This window comes from Pseudorasbora parva, chromosome 11, assembly GCF_024679245.1.
Source record: "Pseudorasbora parva isolate DD20220531a chromosome 11, ASM2467924v1, whole genome shotgun sequence".
NCBI classification, from domain to species: Eukaryota; Metazoa; Chordata; class Actinopteri; order Cypriniformes; family Gobionidae; genus Pseudorasbora; species Pseudorasbora parva.
The window spans coordinates 37,669,762-37,684,422 of NC_090182.1; the positions used below are offsets into that span (position 1 = coordinate 37,669,762).

Sequence of the window (14,661 nt, forward strand, 5' to 3'; positions counted from 1 at the left end):
CTGACGGAAACGAACCATGACGTATGTGGAGCTTGCGGAGGCATGCTGGCGCCGGCGCTAATGGCTCTAATTAGCATATGAATAGCAGCTCTGGGCGGCGCCTTGCCGGAATGGCTTGAATTTCCTCACTCAGTATTGGTTGAAACTACTACATTGAAACAAGAAATATCACTCGTGATTGGTTGGCAGATCTGTTACTATTGGTCAACCTGGGTAATAAATTAATAAATTTAAACCCCCAAATTATAATAATTTTACACATATATATATAAAATTATGATTTGCATATTTTTTAATTGTATATATTCATATTCATGTGATATGCTATTTTGTGTTATATTTATGTCATTGTTATCCTATGGACTACGCTATTATAACCATCAAGGACATTCATTTATTGAGGAAAGGAAAATATGCCAGGGACGTGCAGTTTATTCAAAGAAAGAGCTTTATTAGAACAAACACAAACACACAACCAAATGCAAAACGTTTGAGATCTGCCCACACAACAATAGGAAGCTCACGAGAAGCCCAAAATCCTACAGCACCATGAAGTCTCCGTTTTCCGCTTCAGAGCTGTAGGTAACTAGCGCCATTCTGTCTGTTTTAAGTCCATTTTTCAGACGTCTGTCGTGCGTTGCCCTGTTCTTTGGAATCGCCTCTAATCTCAATTGCAGCGTGGCACAGAGCTCGGCGAGCTCCTGGCTGGTCAAACAGTCCATCCAGACACCGCGCGAACGATGCCGTCTTCCTCATCAGACATCAGGTCTATGGTAGCGCACTTCCAAAGGCCCACCTCATCCTCAGCTAACACACTCTTTCTTGCTTGTAGCAGCTGTAAAAACAAACAATAAAGACAATCAGTATTGCGCGATGTACTGCGTAAAATGCACCTGAAAAATAGTCACACTGACCAAAAACGGATCTAATCTAATAAATCTTACCCTCTTTCTTCTCAATCGACTCCGAGCTGAACTCTTCACAGCTTCTGCGTGCGATGCAAGAACTGGATGTTTGTACCTCCTGCGTACTGTCTCTATGTCTTACATGCAGCTGGAAAACAATTAAATGAGTGTTATGACGAAGTTGTGAAGACGGCATTCTGCTTCCTGTAAAATGACCAGAAAAAGAAAACACTTTTATAAAGCAACTTACATTTGTTCTTTTACAAGGCTAATTTCAGCTTGTGCTACTTAAAAAGCTTTGCTTTAGGTTACTTTAGCTTAGATAACAGTCTTACCGCAATCTTAGGACTGGTCTTCTCTTAGGCACTCGTCTTCTCTTCTTAAAGTTAGTATCTTCCACACAGTTTTTCGACTCCAAAGCAAGCAACCTATCGTCTATGGACAGCAACCTGGAGATTACTAAAGTTAACTGCTCGTTAAAATCGGCAGCAAACTGAGCAAGCTGACGAGATAGCCCAATGATTGGATTCAGCTGTTTCTTCCCGCCGGTGTTACGGATCAACTGGGGATCATGTTATCTGGGGACGGGCGCGTGCACGCAGCTAGTTTTACCTGGATTTACAGCAGATGTTAGACGAGGACAGATTCGTCACAGCGGATTTTCCACTGAACAGATTTAAAACGCTTTCCACATTATTGGTAAATGTTTGCATAATATCAGGCTCTGTGTTTTCCTCTGTCGCTGCTTTGCTGTATGTTTCAAACGCAGTTTAAGGGAATTTTTAATGTGGTTTCATTTCACAACACAGACCACGCCCACATTTTGTTACATTCTTTTCGATGAAAGTCGTATCCAATGACAATTACATTTAATAAATTACATTGTGTCGTATTAGTATCGGAATTTTTATTTTATTTTTAATAACTATTGTTTTTGTAATTTGCTTAGGGTATTTTTTAAATTATATATATATATATATATATATATATATATATATATATATATATATATATATATATATATATATATATCCTAACTAAAATAACTCATAGCCTGTCATATTACCTTTCTCATATTAGCCTATTATAATCTATTATATTGCCCACCCCTTGCCCACCTGCACATCCCATCTGATATACAAGATTTGGGGGGTCATTCTGCATTTGAAAGTTTGAAAGGGTTTTAAATCTTCTAAATAAAGTAAAATGATTCAAAATCAAGTAATTTATATATGCCAAAGTCAACTTTAAACATATACAATGTAATTTCCAAACAGCAAAATTGTGGCCAGTGAAAATGCTGAGTGGCTAGTAACTTTGGAAAACCACTAGCCACGGTGGCCGGTGAGCAAAAAAGTTAATGTCAACCCCTGTATATATATATATATATATATATATATATATATATATATATATATATATATATATATATATATATATATATATATATATATATATATATATATATATATATATGTAGTGCCGTTAAAATTAATTTGCGATAACACGTTAATTTTGACAGGCAATGATATATGATATATAAAGTTTGCTGATGTATGACGCCGCTTATTAGCAGGAGACCGCAATGATTGGTAAAAGTTTCGGTGATTGGTCAAAATTGCGAGTCGCACTGAATTCACGGGGACTGATTGCAAATGACACACAATAAATAATCTAGAATACTTTCATCAAATATATAAATTCAAGCTTAAGTTTAAGATTTTACAATTAGGCTATACTGAGCCTGATCTATCTAAGAGATTTTCTTAGAAGGAAGTTAATACCTTTTAGAAAAATGTCACATGGGTTAAAACTCCTGCTACCCTGATTTGCATTTGTATAGCTCACAGCATGTTCATTTACATGTTAAAGCCTCCCCTGGAGTTAAGGGAAGGGGGGTCTTGGGGGGGGACAACTGCCAAGCAAGGCCCACGTCAATTTCTGACAATTCACGGCAGTTTTCGGTGTCGCCTGCAAACTGCCGTGTACAGTCGTATACCTGATCTTCCACGACAATCTACAGTGCCGCTTACTGACGAAAATCCCACTTTTCATGCAGTGTTTGTCTGCGTCCATTGCATATCGAGCTGTTTTACTTCCTTTCACCGGTTAAGAACGTCTTGGGCTGTTTTGCCAGTGTACAGTGTAAATGCAAATATTGGATACGGGTCGCTTTTGAAAAGATGATGTAAGCGGGTCGTCAAAAAAATTGGATATAGTCCCCAAATCGGAATTGTGCATCAAGACCTGCAGTGTAAATGCAGCCTTAGTAAAGATTTAAGAAGGCTCCACATGTAATAATTATTTCATATGCCAAGATGTAAGCCAATCACAGCTAATTTTGCACTGAAGTCTCACAGCAGACACAGCCTTCAAACAAAGCGTTTAAAGGGGGGGTGAAATGCTGTTTCATGCATACTGAGCTTTTTACACTGTTAAAGACTTGGATTCCCATCCTAAACATAGACAAAGTTTCAAAAACTAATGTTGGACGTTTGATAGAGTATTTCTGTGTCAAAAATACTCCTTCCGGTTTCTTCCGGAAAAATACAGCATTCCGGGAAGGCAACACTGGATTTGAACCGATTTGAACGCAGAAATGATGGGAAGCTTCAAAGCATCGCTTCAGTCGCGTCTCAAAGTGGATTTCCACCGTTCACTGCTGTCACAGGACTTCACCAAATCATACCAAAGAAGTGTGTTTTTGACGGAGCGGTCCCAGCGATAAAGGTTCGGTCCTGCTTTGGAAGCAGCCGGTGAGTAAAACTGCTTCAAATGTCTATGCTGTTGGCTCGTCGCGTGAGTAAACATCAGTAAACGACACGATCGCGTGCTTCGTCATTCAAATGCGCTAACGGTTACTCCATTGTTGTTCTGTATAACGTTACACTAGTCTGACTCTGACGTGCAAAACCGTTTTGCTTGCTACATCTAAGGTCTAGTCGCATACAATAGTCCATAAACCGAATCATGTCCTCATAAACTGCTTGTAAAGACACAGAAATGTTGACAGGCCCCTAAATACAGTACATACCACAGAGACCGACGTCCTGATGTTGCCGTTTCTCCTGTTCAATTGATTTCTGCCTCAGATTTGATTGTGGATCATTATCTGTATTAGCTGAGATAGCCATTGGGTTTCTCCACGCTTGAGGACGTCACCGCTTTGTTTGCGATCGTCAATTATTTAGCTCCGCCCACACGATACGCCTCCAGGTGCTCGGTTTTTTCCGGAAAGACTCGGTACAGCCTATATTTCTTTTATAAATATGATAAAACTAAAGACTTTTTGGAGATATGAAGGATGCAATACTACTCTATAGGTACTCAAGATTGACATGAGATTGACTGAAACTGAGTGTTTCACCCCCCCTTTAAATCAATAAGCCCAAAGTAAGCTTAGGAAAAATGCCTTTTTTTCTCAATTATGACAATTTTTGATGTGAAAATCATACTTGCATTATAAGTGCACCCCAGGAAACATTATACAAAAAGTTCATGACCTCTTTAAACCACCAAACTATATAGTTTTAGATATTTTAAATATAAGAAAAGAACAATGCAAAAAGGTATTTACCTGGCTAAATTAATTGTCAAAAAGGGGCAAACTACAACCACAGGTTTTCTTGTATTGTGCAAAATAAATAAAAATAAAATAAAATTATTAAAATGTTGTTGATTCTCTCATTTTTATGATGGATGGATGGATGGATGGATGGATGGATGGATGGATGGATGGGTGGATGGAGACATAGATAGATATATAGATAATATTGCTTGTGGAAGTGATCTGCCTGGCATACCATAAAACTGGTGAAAGAGAACAATATCACAGGCAGGCTTCCACAGGGCCGCAGCTAAAATTTACAGGAAAAGAGAAATATAAAACAATTATTTTATGATGGGATTCACAGTCACTTCGATTGCATCATTGCATTTAGTCAGCACCTCGGCTTATGTGAGGAATCACCCTGCTGAGCTGTATCTCTGCTCCTTTCCGGTAGGCTCCTCCATCTGAAAGACGATTCAGTCTGCAAGAATGAGAAATCTTGTCTTATTCAAGACCCTTAGCTATGGGGATTTGGAGGCGGGAGGGTTAGAGAGGATGAGGTGAGAGAGAGACAACATCCTGCTCAGTGTCAGCTTCGTAGTGTGTACCAGTGTTGACGTATACTCAGTGGACCGGAGTGTTTCACTTCTGATAGCATATCAAACAGCACATGACAAGCACTCACAAGGGACAACAGAACTCTGAACTGTATGTTACAGAGCTCAGCAATGACCGCCCACATCTTCAGTGGCCTGGGTCAAGGAACTCTCATAGGCATTTCAGTAAAATCTTAATACATAATAAGATCGACGCCGCAGGCCAATTAACATTACGCTGTTGCAGTCGTTGTCATTTTGTTTAAAAGAGACATCTGTGTATTTCATTAAATTATGAAGATGCAGGAACAGGGCATACATCCAAAATGCAATTGAATGCACACTTTAGGCTTTTTAAAGAGTTTACTCAGGTGCCTGGATCGCAGTGGTGGATTGATGCTGTACAAATATGCTGGATTGCTCTTGGCTTAATCTTCGACAACATAACACTCTGCAAAATGGGGAACTGCTGAAAACCAATTAATTCTTAGTGAATTCTATTATTGTGTACTAATTATTTGTGTGTGTGTGTGTGTGTGTGTGTGTGTGTGTGTGTGTGTGTGTGTGTGTGTGTGTGTGTGTATGTGTGCCGATTTATACTGCATTGTGGGGAACCCACAAATATAGTAAAACTTTAAATCACCTACATATTTGGGACCAGCCAGCAGAGTGTGTGTTAAGTTATTAATTCATCCATATATTCAGTACATGGTAACTGAATGGTGCGCACTCACATGAGATGGGGACTATAATAGTGTTAACCCTTAAACACATACCTTGGTTTTTTAGTGACCCAGTATATCATTCCCTACCCTCCTCCTCATTAATTTTTTTAGTAAAATGTATTCAAACGTATCAAACGTATTAATATTCCTCAATCAATTAATTATAACCAATGTGACAAGAAAAAAAATGGTGGCTAAAGACTCGAGATGTGCAACAGTATGAGATTTTTTTTTCTTTTTTTTCTGCACAATAATAATTTAATCTTTGATGACTGAATAACTGCAATTCAACTTTATTCCACAAGGCGGAAATATCCAATACTATCTCTAATTCATACGACCTGTAGTGACAGGTAGGTTTAGGGGCGGGAATCTGGTCCCATAGCTGCGTTTGAGGTTTGCCATTTGTACAAAATCAGATGAATTGGCCACCTCATAAAATACTGATGAAGTGACGAGTTACCACAGGCAGAAAACAAAAGAATAGGAAGACTCATTAGCAAAACTTTGATTCGGCTATACAGCAGCTCTTGAGAAAACAGTGATGTTATTAAGCTCATTTCAATTAATCATATAGTGTCAATGCGGGTAGATCGGTAATATAGTAGAATATTTAGTGTCCCTGACTTAGCAAGCCAAAAGCCAAAGGCAAAAAATCAAAACTCCATCAGGGTCAGAATGGAGGATAAAAAATCTTGGGGAAAAACAGGCTCAGTCGAGGTGCCAGTTCTCTCCTGGCCAACAAACAAAAGAAACAGTGAATGATTATGATTCTGGCAACATTACAGGTTAGAAGTCATAATAGATCAAAAGATATTCCAAAGATTGGAGTCGTCATGCCCGAGATGGGTTTATTAAGGACCTCGTGTCAATGCAGCATTTACAAGAGGGACCTGAATTGATACGCTCTCTGCAGACACTTCAGGGATTCATTGGTCATGTCTAGACGCAGGTCCACCATCTCATCTGGATATGGCCCTAGGGTTGCAACCCGACCCATGAAATACGGAGTTGTCCTGTATTTACAAGCAAAATGATGCATCCCATATCGAACCAATAGAGGATGCGATTTTTCCCATATTTCACATTGGTCCACACATAGGTCAATAAACACATAAGGATTTTGCAGTGTGGAGAAAACAGATAGCAAATATAAACACATCAAATTCACAGTAAGTAGTAGAGAAGCTAATTTGCGTGTGATTGTGTTTTAGTGGCTTTGTTGCCATAGCGGCGGAGTCTCAAGAACATGCCCTGTAAAGCTCATGTACACCATTTGGATGCAAAATGATCTCCAGATATAGGGTGAATATAAACAAAAGAAGTTAGAAATGTATCTGTCCAGTAACTCATGACGAACCTCAGACCAACTGCACACTTTGCAGAGAAGCATATCAGTTGATCAGACTCTATAATTTAAAGCAGCATGCGCTGACAGACACATCCGTGCCTCTAAAGTTAGGCCTTTGTTGTTGTTTTTTATGGATAATATATTCATATAATATACACTATCAGAGCTTGGCAGACAGAATTATTCTATTTTTTAGTTAATAAAAAATTATAGCCTAATTAATGTAAATTTATCATTTTACTATGCTATCACACATAATAAATAACCCTGTCATATAATCATTTTAAAAAATGTGTTTAGCTAAAAATTGGACAAATAATAGCACAAAACGTCATAATTTAAGTAAATCAATAAATAAAAAAATTCAGAATTGTCAGAAAAGTACAAAGGGTAAGTTCGAAGGGGGGTTGGGAATGGGTGTCCCTTATTTTGCCACACTGAAGGTGGCAACCTAGCCTGGATGCCAGCCGAATTTAGCCGAAACTTAGAATTAAGTTGGGACATGTAGCAGAAAGAGGCCGGAAAAGTTAAATGTTCATAATAGTAACATATAGAGGACCAATTGTCAAATTATTAGGTCAGTTGGCAACATGATTGGGTATAGACTCCTCTCAGAGTGGCAGTATTTATCAGAAGTCAAGATGGGCAGAAGATTACCAATTCCCCCAATGCTGCAGCAAAAAATAGTGGAACAGTATCAGAAAGGAGTTTCTCAGAGAAAAATGGCAAAGAGTTTGAAGTTATCATCATCTACAGTACATAATATAATTCAAAGATTCAGAGAATATAATTCAAAGATTCAGGGTCAAGGCTGGAAGACCATATTGGATGCCCATGATCTTCTGGCCCTTAAACGGCACTGCATATCATATACATGAATGCTACTCTAATGGAAATCACAACATGGGCTCAGGAATACTTCCAGAAAACATTGTCGGTGAACACAATCCACCGTGCCAGTAGCCATTGCCGGCTAAATCTCTATAGGTCAAAACTTAAGCCATATCTAAACATGATCCAGATGTGTATGTGTTTTATTTGGGCCAAGGCTCATTTAAAATGGGTTGTGGCAAAGTGGGAAACTGTCCTGTGGTCAGACAAATTAAAATTTGAAGTTATTTTTTTTAAACTGTGATGTCATGTCATCCCGACTAAAGAGTACAAGGACAATCCAAGTTGTTATCAACCACTCAGTTCAGAAGCCTGCATCTTTGATGGTATGGGGCAGCTTACACATCTGGAAAGACACCATCTATGCTGAAATGTGTATCCAAGTTCTAGAACAACATAGTCTCCCATCCAGATGTCGTCTCTTTCAAGGAAGACCTTACATTTTCCAACATGACAATGACAGACCACATGTTGCATCAATTACAACATCATAGCTGCATAGAAGAAGGATCCGGGTTCTGAAATGGCCAGCCTGCAATCCAGATCTTTCACCCATAAAAAACATTTGGTGCATCATAAAGAGGAAGATGCAACAAAGGAGGCCTACAGTTGAGCAAATAGAAACCTGTACTAGACAAGAATGGGACAACATTCCAATTCCTAAACTTGAGCAAATTGTATCCTCAGTCCTCAGTCATTTGCAGACTGTTATAAAAAGAAGAGGGGATGCCGCACATCATAAATATGGCCTTGTCCCAACTTATTTGAGATGTGTTGATGCCATGACATTTAAAATCAACTTATTTTTTCCCTTAAAATGATACATTTTCTCAGTTTAAACATTTGATATGTCATCTACAGGTCCTTCTCAAAAAATTAGCATATTGTGATAAAGTTCATTTTTTTCCATAATGTAATGATAAAAATGAAACTTTCATATATTTTAGATTCATTGCACACCAACTGAAATATTTAAGGTCTTTTATTGTTTTAATACTGATGATTTTGGCATACAGCTCATGGAAACCCAAAATTCCTCAAAATCTAAATTCCTCCAAAATCTAAAAAAATTAGCATATTTCATCTGACCAATAAAAGAAAAGTGTTTTTAATACAAAAAAAGTCAACCTTCAAATAATTATGTTCAGTTATGCACTCAATACTTGGTCAGGAATCCTTTTGCAGAAATGACTGCTTCAATGCGGCGTGGCATGGAGGCAATCAGCCTGTGGCACTGCTGAGGTGTTATGGAGGCCCAGGATGCTTCGATAGCGGCCTTAAGCTCATCCAGAGTGTTGGGTCTTGCGTCTCTCAACTTTCTCTTCACAATATCCCACAGATTCTCTATGGGGTTCAGGTCAGGAGAGTTGGCAGGCCAATTGAGCACAATAATACCATGGTCAGTAAACCATTTACCAGTGGTTTTGGCACTGTGAGCAGGTGCCAGGTGATGCTGAAAAACAAAATCTTCATCTTCATAAAGCTTTTCAGCAGATGGAAGCATGAAGTGCTCCAAAATCTCAGTGGACCAACACCAGCAGCTAACATGGCACCCCAGACCATCACTGACTGTGGGTACTTGACACTGGACTTCAGGCATTTTGGCATTTCCTTCTCCCCAGTCTTCCTCCAGACTCTGGCATCTTTATTTCCGAATGACATGCAAAATTAGCTTTCATCCAAAAAAAGTACTTTGGACCACTGAGCAACAGTCCAGTGCTGCTTCTCTGTAGCCCAAAAGTGGCTTGACCTGGGGAATGCGGCACCTGTAGCCCATTTCCTGCACACGCCTGTGCACGGTGGCTCTGGATGTTTCTACTCCAGACTCAGTCCACTGCTTCCGCAGGTCCCCCAAGGTCTGGAATCGGTCCTTCTCCACAATCTTTCTCAGGGTCCGGTCACCTCTTCTCAATGTGCAGCGTTTTTTGCCACACTTTAACCTTCCCACAGACTTCCCACTGAGGTGCCTTGATACAGCACTCTGGGAACAGCCTATTCGTTCAGAAATGTCTTTCTGTGTCTTACCCTCTCGCTTGAGGGTGTCAATGATGGCCTTCTGGACAGCAGTCAGGTTGGCAGTCTTACCCATGATTGCGGTTTTGAGTAATGAACCAGGCTGGGAGTTTTTAAAAGCCTCAGGAATCTTTTGCAGGTGTGCAAGAGTTAATTAGTTGATTCAGATGACAAGGTTAATAGCTCGTTTAGAGAACCTTTTCATGATATGCTTTTAGATGCTTTTAGAATTTTTTAGATTCTTTGAGAATTTTGGGTTTTCATGAGCTGTATGCCAAAATCATCAGTATTAAAACAATAAAATGCCTGAAATATTTCAGTTGTAGTGCAATGAATCTAAAATAAATGAAAGTTTAATTTGTATCATTACATTATGGAAAATAGTTTATCACAATATGCTAATTTTTTGAGAAGGACCTGTATGTTGTATTCTGAATAAAATATTGAAATTTGAAACTTCCACATCATTGCATTCTTTTTTTATTCACAATTTGTACAGTGTACCAACTTGGCTATTATTGTCCAGTAAAGGCTATAGTATTGTCCAGTATTATTGCATTTTATAGGCTAAATTGTTCATCTCATGTATTACTGCAGTCAGCCATATCCAGGCCTTATCCAGATCAGATGGTGGCCAGCGCATCCCTGGAGTCAATTAGTTAATTACTGTCTCCTCTGAATTTGCCTCACCGACACATCATTCTAAATAAACCCGTCTCCGCCGCAATTACTCTGATACTTTAAATATTCATATTTTTGTATAATCAGCGCGTCATCCTCAATAAACCCATCTCTTGCGTGATAACTTGAACTTTCGAATATTCCGATCTAGTATGATTTCTGACCTGTAAGGTTGCCAGAATAATCATACAATGTTTGTTAATAGGCCAGAGGAGAACTGGCACATCGACTGAGCCTGGTTTCTCCCAAGATATTTTTTTCTCCACCATGCCCTGATGGAGTTTAAGTTCTTTGCCACTGTTGCTTTTGGCTTGCTCAGTTGGGTACACTAAAATTTAAATCCAAGTTTTCAACTAAATATCAAATAAAATTAATTACTAAAATAACTGTATCAACTATATTACTGATCTGCCCACAGTTTTGCTATATATGATAAACTTAAATGTGCTGATAATATCACCATTTTCTCAAGAACAACTGTACAGCCGAATCAAATTTTATTGCAATATTTTTCTGTTAAACACTGAGTAGATGTTTTACTAGAACATGCATATGGATTATTCTCTTATGACAACTCTCGGGAGATTGGTATGGTAATAGAACCAATGGATATGGCTATTTTAATGTATTTGGCCTTGGCAGAATAGTTTTGCTATGCTGCAGAGCAGGTACAGAGTCTTGCTACTACCAATTCATTCACAGACATTGCTATGAGCATGTAAGAAACCTTGTAAGTTTAATACCAAAACAAGGTAATTATGTGAAATTACTTTTAGAATTAGATTTTTATTTGTCTGTTGTCATTGGTAGGATAGTCACTAAGAGGTTGAAAAACAACAACAACAACAACAACAACAAAAAACTAGATACATAACTGCGCCGATGCCAATATGTCAGATTTCACATCACATATTTCTGAGGGATCATGCACTAGCCAAGCAATTGGCATTGAGGTTAATGGGAATGCTGATGGATAGCTTTCTCGAGGTATTATACAAGCTCCTTGGTTTGCACTCACAAAGCATGGTGTTATGTGGAAGTGTTCACACACTAAAACTACCCTGAAACTAATCAAATGTCGCCCAGAGGCTGACAGAAACTATAAGCGAATAGGACATGACTGTTTTTGCACTATTTATGACAATGCAAGCAGCTTGGAACTGTCATTGGAGATATGATATGCTTTTGTTTCTCAGCCGCATCATCTCATCTGCCTGGACATCCTCTCCACTTACACTGTCGATGCAGTACTGGACTTGCCAGAAATAGCAAAGACTGCTGATGCTGCATGTTACACAGTGAGTCATTTACATAAAGTAGACACAACTACTTTTCAATATGAGTAGATGACTAGTAAAAATTTGTAATTGTATTTTCACAACTTTAATTGTTGATCACATTCACTGTTTTTCAGAATCTCACTCCATGTGTGCCATATAAACAAACCAAGTCAAATGACAACATAAAAGTGATGTAGCTTTGAAAACATGTCTCTTTGGGTTTACACTTGGCATTATCATGCGACCTGTATCCAGATATTTATCCACATGCACATCGAAAAGACGTTTAAAAAAGATTTTGATCAGAATGGAGTATTTCTTTGTCAAAAATTATTCTTCCGGATTCTCACAAGTTTTGAAAAGTTTTGTTGAGAGCAGACTTGGTTTGCATTACTGGGAAAGCCCACAAAAGCGTCATATTCACCACATGTCGTGAGGGAACACAAGCCATTAGAATGAATGTGCGTAGACCTTGTTAGATGCTTTATCTTTACTTTAAAACTTCAGATAACTTACTAGAGGTGCAGAATGCCACAAGTTGCTTTATCTTTAATCTAAAACTTCATATACCTTACTAGAGGTGTGGAACTTTTCGGGACTTCAATAAGCAAAAATTAATCTTAATCATTACAAAGAGCAAAGCGTCTACATGCATTCATTTTTAAATGGTTTGTTTTCCCTCACGGCATATGGCGAATATAACGTTTTTGTGGGCGTTCCCACAAAAGTAATGCCGACCAATGGGCCTATGTGACATCCACAAGGGTGGAATTTCCTTTTACGGGCACTTCTTGACATGATATTGACAGAAACTGTGTTATTCTGCCTTTCAAGCACAACAGACTGAATTCAAATATTTAGAATGTTTAGAAATCTAATCTGTTATTCAGATACAGAGGCCTCTTAATGTGAACACATGTAAATGCTCCATGTTCTGATTGATGTTCTGATCTAGCTAGTCATATTTAGCTATTTCATGCACAAGAAGGAATGAAGTTTTGAGCATGTCACTTGTCTTTCTCATGTTCTCTGGTGCATCGTCTCTCCCACAGCCTAATGGAAAATGTCAAACTAGCCCTTTAGATGACATTTCCCCCCACTCGATCATGCAAATATGGCCTCCATAAATCCGTCACCTTTTCATAAGAACAGCTTTTGTCTAGGCCATCATTTCTTCCAGCGCAAATACCTAGCCCCAGAGAGCCAACCCGCAGTGGCAAACATCAGGGCAAGAGACTCTACTAGCACAGACAATGGTCCCATTGAACTGTGCCATCATCCAAATTAGAAGTGACATTATCCACCGTGACCCAGACAGAACTGATGAGAAGATGGAACAGGTCCAGAGGGTCTTTGGCTGTGCAGCGTGACCTACCGCCATATTCCTCTCTCAAAACAAATCAGCCAGATCCGTCGTGGCCCTGCTGATATGAATCTCATTGCATGAAATTTTGCTTTGTTGTCTGAAATGATGTATGTTGGAAATGTTTGTATCAATGATGTTCTGCTTTACTACGCTGATTGACTATACATTCCTACAACATTCCTATCACATTTTCTTGGAAGATAATGGATGCTTTCTTAGAAATACAACTTACAAGTAAACACACGTTGAGCCATGGTGCTCATTTGGATGGCACAGGTTTGAGTCTGGTCTGTGATTTTTTTTTTTTGATTCCTTGCTCTTTCACGAGTCCACACTTACATATAATTAATGGAGAGTAGATTAAATGCATATTTACCATGCTGTCTGGGAGGATGCCTTGAAGCTCGGAATTTGGCCCAAACCCAGAGTACCACCCAACCCCGTGTGTAAGTTGTTTAAAAATAAAAAGTGTGGAAAAGGGGTGGTGGAGGGATGATTATAGACTGTCAATGAATGGAGGTAGGACTTCTGCCAATATATACCTCTTATTGTTAATTATTTGTTGAGTGCTCGCCAAGTCAAATATCTGAATGTGCTTGTTAATAAATCTACATTTCTCTTCTTACTAACTTGACAAACATACATCTGAATCTATAACCTATCTATCACTGATCTGAATTTTTATTTCCAATGTCTAAAATGTTGTGTGTGTTACCTAAGCATATTTTGAGAATGAATGTGTTAAAAAGGTACATTTTCAGTTAGGACGGTCTAAAAATATCAACATAACACACAAAAAAACTTCTGAAAGTGTAGCATATGAGTATACTTACGTATTAGCTACTGTTTAGAAGATACTATGACATTATTCATGCTTTTATTGATTTTTCAAGATGGTTTAATAAAAATAATATATATGTCTTACCCACAAGAGTTGGATATTCATTAAAAACATGTTTATCAGATGTTTCTCCTAAAATTCCTTAGGATAAACAAATATAGTCACAAATGAGAGATGTCTAAGAGAGTCAAAACTGAGATTGTGGTGAGAGAAGCTTGGAAAATTTCTTTATTTTCTAAATTAGGTGTCAGCTTAGTCTTCCCATGCTTCTCCTAAAATCCATAAGAGAAATAAGAGTAGACACAACTGAGACATGAGAAATATCTGAGATTTGATTGAGATTCTTATTTAGCTCTTGTTGTAGTATCAGCGGTGTTTCAGATGTTTCTCCTAAAATCCATTAGGAGAAATAAGAGTAGACACAACTGAGACATTAGAAATATCTGAGAAAAAGGAGTGCAA

At 38.3% G+C, this 14,661-nt stretch overlaps 1 long non-coding RNA gene across 1 annotated transcript; it reads right to left on the reverse strand.

Moving 5' to 3' along the window:
* Nucleotides 1–288: 288 nt before the first annotated feature.
* On the reverse strand, nucleotides 289–1,827 carry LOC137092392 (uncharacterized). Its single transcript, XR_010908266.1, has 3 exons — nucleotides 1,241–1,827; nucleotides 945–1,053; nucleotides 289–835 (listed from the first exon to the last, which is right to left on the reverse strand). It is a non-coding gene; the product is annotated as an uncharacterized lncRNA (long non-coding RNA).
* Between the last annotated feature and the right edge of the window lie 12,834 nt (nucleotides 1,828–14,661).